At 41.6% G+C, this 9,370-nt stretch overlaps 1 long non-coding RNA gene across 1 annotated transcript; it reads right to left on the bottom strand.

The window, feature by feature from the left end:
• Positions 1–6,748: 6,748 nt before the first annotated feature.
• On the bottom strand, positions 6,749–9,361 carry LOC310748200. Its single transcript, XR_014541191.1, has 2 exons — positions 9,277–9,361; positions 6,749–8,069 (listed from the first exon to the last, which is right to left on the bottom strand). It is a non-coding gene; the product is annotated as an uncharacterized lncRNA (long non-coding RNA).
• Between the last annotated feature and the right edge of the window lie 9 nt (positions 9,362–9,370).

Genomic DNA, 9,370 nt, shown 5'->3' with positions numbered 1-9,370 from the left:
AATTCCAAAGTAGTACAATTAACACTCACTGTGAAACATGCGCACATTGCCCTTGTTCTGTCAGAATGGGTAGATAATTTTTCACTTACCTGAGATTCTATATTCCACCATAGCTGGATTTCTTCCAACAGATAAACCATGAAAATATTTCCTGGAGTTAGTTTAAAATCTGATTTAAGCTATACCTAGCCACCGATAATGGCATTGGTACTCTTATGGACTTTTGCGAGGTTAAGCTCAGATGAGGCTGCAACTGAGGCAATAATAATTTCCCCACTAGAAACATGTTCAAACTGCCTCTGACTGCTGCCTCTCATTGCTCAGTCCCTACTGGCCAAAGTGGCTTGCTTCCAAACGGCTCAAGTCTTTCCTAGTGTGCCCAAGCCACCAGACAGATACCCTAATGGGCAAGAATGTGTAGGTTCTTGTCGAAAACATGAGAATACAGCCATCAGAAAGCTATCTGAGCTATCCATTGCATGGGCTATATAAATTATTTTTGAGTACAATACATTTCTTGCTGGCCTTTCACTGTGACTTGGAATTTTAGCAAGTGGAAGACTTCCTTGAAAGGAATGGACAGTTCCAGTACTGGGTTATTGGTTTTTTCCAGACCAGACGATTATTTCATTCATGTTTTATTACTTTTCTCCTTCGCCCCAAAAGACGCTATGCAGGTAAAATGCTTTCCGTATCAATTTTGCAAATTCCTGCCAGCTCATGAATGTTGTATATTTTCTTGTTGTCTCGATAGCTTGAAATCATGATTTCGAGCCCCACATTGGGCAAAAGCTTCCTGCATTGCAGGGGGTTGGACTAGATGACCCCCACAGTCCCTTCCAACTCTGCGATTCTGCAGTTCTGTGACATCACGACTTCCTTGCACCCAGTGGCAAAACTTTTGATTTCAATACACCCAGGGCTTCAGCTGCTATGTTGTAGTTATTACAGTAGCAGGGATGAAGGTTTCTTAAGTATAACAGTTACTTTATGATCTACGTGCCTATATTATTCTTATTTAATTTATTACTTGTGTTTCGTCCTAAGCTCCCAGGGCAGGTTGCAACATCACAACACAATATTAAAAACTGTTTCAAACAACTTAACCATTGCAGAAATAAGGTGAGTCCAATATACACCTCAAAAGCCAGGGCAAAGAGGTACATCTTTAGCATTTGCTAGAAGCTGTATAAAGAAGGTGCCAGACACAAGGAGTTTCGCAATTTAGGTCACAGCCACCCCTGAGCATCTGAAGGTGGAAGAAATACCAAGATGGCTGCCTCTGCCAGTCTTAGGACCCAAGAGAGTCTCTGGGTATTTGGGGAAAGAGACATTTAGGGCTTTGCACACTAATATGCGCACCTTACACTGGGCCTGGAAACCACGTGGTCTGTCATTATCGTATTAACAATTGGAAATATCTGCTTCACAGTCAATCAAATGATTCTAAAAAGGGCTACAAGCTTGAAGCCAACCTTGTGCTCAAATCTCACGTGTAATGACGACACTAATCCAAAAAGCTGGAATCCTGGCCCTGGTACTCCATCATCCCATTTCAGCTACAGAAGCTCTGCGCACAAGGTTATAAGCAACAACAAAAAAGAATGATAATGGATTTTAACGGCTTTTTAAATGTATTGCCTGGTGAATTCGGCTCTTGGCTACAAAAGTTCATGCTACAGTAAACAAGCCATTAGAGGGCCACCATGTGTCCTCGTCTTGCTTCAAAAGCTACACTGGCCAGAATTTTAGAGGGATCTTTCAAGGTGGCTTTCTTCCACTTTTTATGTCATATTAACTTCCCAAAGCGGCATATTCCAGACTGAGGTTACAATTCTACACACATGCATACGGAGGAGCAAACCTTTATGAACTCCGTGGGGCTTACTTCTAAGTAGACCTGTCTAAGGTTGCCCTGTAAATACCATTCCTGGCATCACCTCACTTGTGAAAGCATTCATTTCCATGTAAATCAGGGTGGGGAGTTTTGTGGCATTGCCTAACAATAATTCCCAGCACCCCTTACCATTGGCCATGCTGGCTGGGAGTGATGGGAACAGCATTAGACCAATTTCTATTACACATTACATGAAGCAGAATGGCAAAATACCCGAACCTAGAGATCATGGTTATCCTTAGACCAGGATCCAAATGATAGCACAGCTAAGGAGGCTTTAGACAAGTGTTCCTTGAAGAGATAATTGTTCCTCGAGGTAACTGGGAATGCCTACTTTCAAAACTGAGTTTCAAAATCTGATATATGAGAGGACTGTGGTTCAAAGATGGAGAAGAAAAATATTCCTGGGTGCATAGTGGCCTTTGATCATACCTAAAATAAGCATTTGGGTCCTGGCCATAGTCCTTTTTTATCGTAATGCTTGCTTATTTACCAGGAAAGAGCAGTATCTTTTTATTCACTTACCTAGGACAGCATAACTTTTCGTGAAAAAAGGTGAAGAAAAAGCCATGATTCAAACCCATAACCTCCTGTATTCCTAGCAGACACCCGAGAGATTCATAATATTTTTCTGTCAAAGCAGAGGTATGTCATGTGTATTCTTACTGCCATGGAAACTCAAAACAGCATCTTAGATAAGGCTAAGTTTCTTTCATTACTGCAGACTTCAAACTATTTTGTCATTAGAAAGCTAAAAAAAAACCTAATCCTGAAGAGGCATTTAAGTAAAACAATAACTGTGACCTTATAATGAAATTAGGTTGTGTGTGTTTTTAAGATTTCGAGGGCACTGCAGAGTGTCAAGATATCTTTGAGGATCCAGTTCAGTGTCTTCTTTATGTAGGTCTTCATCTGTAGCATGTAATTTTACTGGAGTGTCAACAGTTGCCTTATTACATACGGCATGCAAAGGCGGGGAAAATGACACAGCAAGTGTCAATGCTCCATTTAATTAACTTCCAACTTTTAGCAACATACAAAGCAAGCATTTCTACTGCTGGTTCTTGTGCTAGATCTTAAAATAAGTATGTCAGCTGTTAATGTTTAATCTTCATAAATTCTGATCTAGAATTGTTAATATTTGTTTACTTGGCATTATGAATGTAAAACTGATTTATTAATTGCCCTGTGCGCCTTTTTCTCTTCTCTTCTCTTCTCTCTCTCTCTCTCTCTCTCTCTCTCTCTCTCTCTCTTTTTTTTTTTTTGGTTGATACTTAATTTGTACTTTTTACACTTGAATTTCAAAAAGGAGACTTAAAACTAATTTTTGAGCATTAAAAAACAAGATGGGGATATGAATTTACCAAAGTAAATGATACCATGATGATACAGATAATAAAACTGAGCCTGGCAAATCTTCGCTTCTTCTTCTTCTTTGGCGATCACTCGCAGCCGAGTAAGATTGTGTTCCATAAACACGGTTTTAACAATGAGTCCGTAAGTGACTGTGGAGGTAAGTGACTGTGGAGGCCAATTCTGGATCCACACGTCCTTCCACAGTGGGGACATTGGTTTCCGGGCGGGAATTGATCATGGTGTGGATTTGCCAGGCGTGCCTTCCTCTTAGCACGTTTCTCCCTTGCATCCTGAGTTCGAGTGTCTTCAAAGCCCATGGCACCTTTGGTAAAGGCTGTTCTCCAATTGGAGCACTCACAGGCCAGTGTTTCCCTGTTGTCAGTGTTTATACTACATTTTTTTAGATTTGCCTTGAGACAGTCTTTAAACCTCTTTTGTTGACCACCAGCATTACGCTTTCCATTTTTAAGTTCGGAATAGAGTAGTTGCTTTGGGAGATGATAATCAGGCATCCACACAACATGACCAGTCCAATGAAGCTGATGTTGAAGAATCATTGCTTCAACACTAGTGATCTTTGCTTCTTCCACTACAATGATATTAGTTCACCTCTCCTCCCAAGTGATGCGTAAAAATTTTTGGAGACACCGTTGATGGAATCTTTCGAGGAGTTGGAGATGGCGTTTATAAGTGGTCCATGTTTCACAAGCATATAGTAAGATTGGTAGTACAATAGCTTTGTAAACAAGCATTTTGGTTTCCCTGCGAACGTCTCGGTCTACACTCTGCACTTCAATTGGGAGAAAGCTGAACTCGCAGATCTCAGGCAATGCTGGATTTCAGCATCAATGTTGGCCCTTGTGGAAAGATAACTGCCTAGTTAGGAGAAGTGATCGACATTTTCCAACATTACACCATTGAGTTGGATTTGTGGCGCTGCAGAGGGGTTATTTTGTACTTGTTGGAGCAGCACTTTGGTTTTGGGGATGTTGAGTGATAAGGCAAGCTTTTCATAAGCTTCTGCAAAGATATTCAGGATGGTTTGGAGGTCATCCTCTGATCATGCGCACACTACGTTGACATCAGCATACTGAAGCTCTATGACGGAAGTTACGGTAACCTTACTCTTTGCTTTCAGCCTGCTCAGATTGAAGAGATTTCCATCTGTTCGATATATGATTTCTACTCCGGTGGGGAGTTTCCCTTCGACAAAGTGTAGGATCATGGCAATGAAAAAAATCAGCCTGGCAAATATAAACTCGGTGTCATGTGGATCTTCCCAAAACAGGATACAGCGGTCAAAGGTTACTATTCACATTCGAGGGTCAACCATTGTAGATGCTGAGTCACATTAAGTTTATTTCTGAAATATGTCGGTTGCCCTTCCAGCAATTCAGCACATCTTGTAATAAAAATAATAAAATAGCAAAAAATAAAGGCAGTAAAAATAAACTTGCAGAAACAGCAGAAGCCAGCCTTTCCAAATAAAAAGACTTTCATGTGCCAGCACAAACTATGTAATGGGGAGCAAGTCTAATCTCCGGGGGGGCGGGCAAATCTTCCCAGAGTGGAGGCCACTCAGTGAAGCTTAGTCCATTATGGCAAATGGGGCGTTGCCGCACCAACAAATCAGGAGGTGGCTGTACTAGTCACTGACTGTGGATCCACCTGCCTGCTTTCAGCGCCACCAGTCACCATGGGCACCAGCCACCACTGGTGCCACTGCAGCAAAGGCCCTGCACTCCACCCTATCAGACAATCTACTAATAGTAAATGGTGGAACGTGGGCTCAGAAGAAGGCTGTTTCTCCAAAATGGCTGTTTTTCTTGTTAAAAAACAAGGACAAGCATATGGGAGAAGGCGCTCACAAAAGTAAGCCATTTGGGGCTTTAAATGTGAGACCCAGCACTTTGAATTAAGCAGCCGCTATTACTGTGTTGAAACTGGAGTAATACAATCTCTCTGTCATTCCAGAGATGGGTCTAGACTGAAATAAGTTTCATCCTGGCTGCCCAAGTTGCAAATCCATTTCCAAAGGAAGGGGGGGAAACAGTCCCTCAGCAAAAAACTTTCTCAAATAACTTCGAGAAGCTGAATTTGCCTGTATGTTAACTGTTTTCAGAATATATTGATTGAAAGATTACAAAAAAATAATAATAATAATTCTGCAGGTAGCCATTGGTCAATTCGGGGGGGTGGGATCCTAACCCCACAGTATAGCTATGGCTTTCTGATTCAAAGGCATAACCAGTGCTTTTTTTTTTCTAGGAAAAATGTGCCGGAACACACCATGAATGCCTCCCTTGTTCTCTAATAGCAATATTGCCCACCGGAGAGGTGCCAGAAATGAGTTCCGGCTGGGGGAAAACCCCTAGCATTGTGCAGGAATCTGCAACCAAACAGTTTAAGATGGTGCGAGTTTGTAAGGGATTAATGTGTAGGATGAATGTACAGAGTGCCTCAAGGTATAAGTGATCCCTGAGTCCATCCAAGCTCTGAGTCATACAGGACTTTCAAAAAAAGGCCATAATTAAGGGCAGCAAAACACTGGGCTCCTGTTTAAAAATGTGGTCATTTATTTCCCATCTTTGGTTTTGCCAAGACCCACCTACTCACTGATGGCCCAGTCCAGCAATTAAGGGCAGAAGGCAGCACAGCTCAATTATTGCTCAAGGATAATATACATTACACACAGCACCAAATGTTATGCAAGCTCTGCCACAGATACAATAAGTCGGCGCTACCCATCAGGTCTCTGCCAACAGTGATTATCTTTCTTTCTATCTCATAGCATAACAATCTTGCACCTGAACTGAAAGTAGCACACATTTGCAACAAAACTACAAAAAGAACAAGTAAAACAACCAGATAAAAGCAATCGCATAGCTGTTCACTGAACTGTTTACAACAGGATTAGCAAACCAAACAAAAACGCTCCCATTCAGGGGTAAATACAATTGCCCAAATCCCTTATTAAAATTAATTATTTTGTTTAGCTGTACAAATCCCAAGTCTCGATTTCATATCCCCCCCCCCTTTTCTCTATTCAGACATGCCAAAACACAGATGACAGGTTGTTTTGACATAAATACATACAATGTCACATCTTCATTGGAATGATAGGCTTAACGTGCTAATCTGACTTCAAAGTATACAATCCAGAGTGTTTATACTGGTGGTAGAGAGGAAAACACCTTTTGGGAACTACCTGACACTTGGCTGTTTCTCCAGACAACATAAATTTATTTTAAAATATATAATAGCCTAGGAAATTTCCTCTTAGCTTTGCATTTCATCTAAGCTCTTATTTATTAATTTTAAAGCTTAGCTCTTCTCATTCTAAAGACTCAGGGAGAAAAAATAACATTTTCAAAACAAATATATAGTTGCATGCCACTCCAATCTCTGAATGGTGCGAGATTCCAGGGGTTCCAGGCACCCTTACCCAGGGTCCGTGTTTCCTTTTGGAAATGAGGCATAGCGGAGACTGTGGTATCTTCATAATATATGGTTTATTTACACATATATACAACCTGAGCCTATGATGGAGGGGCTCACTGCATAAACACCGCAAAAGGAACTTGTTTCTCCCGTAGCTGTAGTCTTGGATCACAGCAGAAAGAAAATGTTGTGCTCTGCCTCAGTCTTTTACTGCCTGCAACCTTTTTCCTTTTGGATCACATCACATTCAAGTTTACACTCTGTTTCAAAACTCTGGCTTTCTAACTATCTAGAGCTGGAGGAGGGGGCCTCACCCATTTTCCCTCTGGCACAGACTCCCCTCTCTTGCTATCTTAGCGCTCCAACACCTTCCCCTTTGTTTTCTCTTAATGGCTCATCTCCCAGGTGATTACCTCATAAGAAAGCTAGTCTGGCTTATATTTTAACTCTTGATAGATCCAGGGGTTCAGGAGGCTTGATTAATTTCTAACACTTACTGGGTCCAAGAATTTAGGGGAGACTGGCACCCCCAAACTCATACCAATATTTCCAGATCAAACAGGCATATTAGATAATATCAGATACTGAAAGCTAGACTGTCAGGAAGAAGTTCCTCATCTGCATCTGGTCTTCTGCTAACAGGGATTTGTTTACTTGCAAGAGCAATCCCACAAACGGCTGCCCACAGTTGAAAGTAGTACAAGCAAGAGTCACCACCTTAGTGAAAACTATGCTGTGGGAAAACAAGCTAGATCAAAATTGGTTATCTTAGAGGGCCATTATCCTCTGGTCACTTTGGGGCATGGGTGGGGAACATGGGGGCCTCCAGATGTTGTTGGCCTACAATTCCCATTATGCTTGATCTTTAGCCATGCTGACTGGAGCCGATGGGAGTTGGAGTCTAACAACTAGAGTGCCACAGAAGGATGATAAAGATGTGCATGAAATTTGCATATAATGCGTATTTGCATATATCATGCGTATTTTGTTGGCATCCATCAGTCTTGAGACAATGGAAGAATGAGCCACTAGAGGGTTACAGACCCTGCTGTTGCTGTAGAGACCAACATGAGAGAGACAAGTTTTATGGCAGCGGGGACAGATGAAGGCGTCCGGTTTCACTGTTACAAATACACCATGGCATACAGATGCAGATTTAGAAATAATTTAAATTCTTACAATATTTGATAAAAGGATGCCATATTTCAACAAAATCGTCTACATCATTTGTATTATTCAATGCATGTTAATTTCTCTGGTGCAGCAATAATTGTTAATTTCTCTGGTGCAGCAATAGACCATCCATTCTGTTTCCAACTGGAGATGCACAGATGTTTCAATCCTTTCCAAGTCTGTGACACTAGTAGATGTGCCACTGCAAAAGAAAAATAATTAGTTCTTTACAACAAAGCCAGATTGCCCTTCTTTTAAAATGGTTAACAATCCAAAATTTGTGGTACACTCCACGTTGACCCGCAATATAGCTTATTTCTGTAAATACCTCCTGCCACAAAGGCTTATAGGTTCTCATAGCAGTGACTCTCCTGACCAGGAATTGGGCCAGGAATGGAAAGCCCTAATTTTACATCCCACAAACTGATTAGGACCGCAAACATTTAAGCATCAAAATCTTTTTCCTTACTCGGGGGAGACAGGACTGCTTTTGGAGGTCCTGTTAGAATACCTTTTAAAATTAGGAAAATGAGCACTGACACACGTTAATCTCTTGCCTTGTGGGAGGCACAAATACCATTTAAGCTCTTGCTTTCAGATCACACCATGCGGTAACCTCTCAATATTCCTGTCTGTACGCAAAACTCTATTATATTAAAACATAGATGACTAAGGTAGACAGCACAAAAGCAAAAATAAGAATACAACACAGAGATATATCGCATCTGCAGGTAGCAAACCTTTCTCTTCAAATTCTTGAAATAAGCTAATTTGTGGAAATGTTGGCTTGCTTTGCTTCTGCCCTTTTGAAACAGAAATCTAAACTAGTCGTGAGAATTACATCAATAGGTTTATTGCTACGCTTTGAGTACATGAAATTGCTGCTCCCCCAGGAGTAAATTTGCACCAGGCCTCTTTAAGACTTAGAGCTTGTCGCCATTGAAGGTTGCAAAAATAAGTGGACCGAAGCCATATTTTCACCTTCCAATATGCAGTAACAAATAGTTATCAATTGAGATAATCAGGATTTTGCTGTGGCTGTGACTGAACAGCAATGTATCTACCCCTAAACAAAAGACAGGAGCTTAAGCTGCCTTACTCAGAGAGGGGTTTAAACATCGAAGAGAGATTGCCAATATATTTCATTATCCCCGGGGGTGGGGAGGTTGTGCCTGGACAAATAGCCTTAGGAAAGCTTTGAATAGGAGGACATTGTCCATCTTGCAGGTCAGAAGTAGCTCAGAGGGTGGTTTGGGATAGCAGCAAAATAGAAAGAGGAGAAAGCCCTCGCTGCTCTACTCCCGTTTGTTTCTGGCTGCAGAAATCCTGGCATTTCTGCTTCGACTTCTATCGACACTCTCCCACCTTCCCCGCATAAAAGAACCGGAGGACGAGCCCTGCGCACAGACCTGCTTAAACTCTACTCTCACTCCCTTTGCATTACGTCGTCGCGTAGCCCTCACGTGATTTGCGCGCGACTCCTTGCCTACCAACGCCGCCGCC

This window comes from Podarcis filfolensis (assembly GCF_964270895.1).
Source record: "Podarcis filfolensis genome assembly, chromosome: 13".
Lineage (NCBI taxonomy): Eukaryota > Metazoa > Chordata > Lepidosauria > Squamata > Lacertidae > Podarcis > Podarcis filfolensis.
Note: the sequence above shows the minus strand (reverse complement) of the source record. Positions and strands in the feature narration are given on the sequence as shown.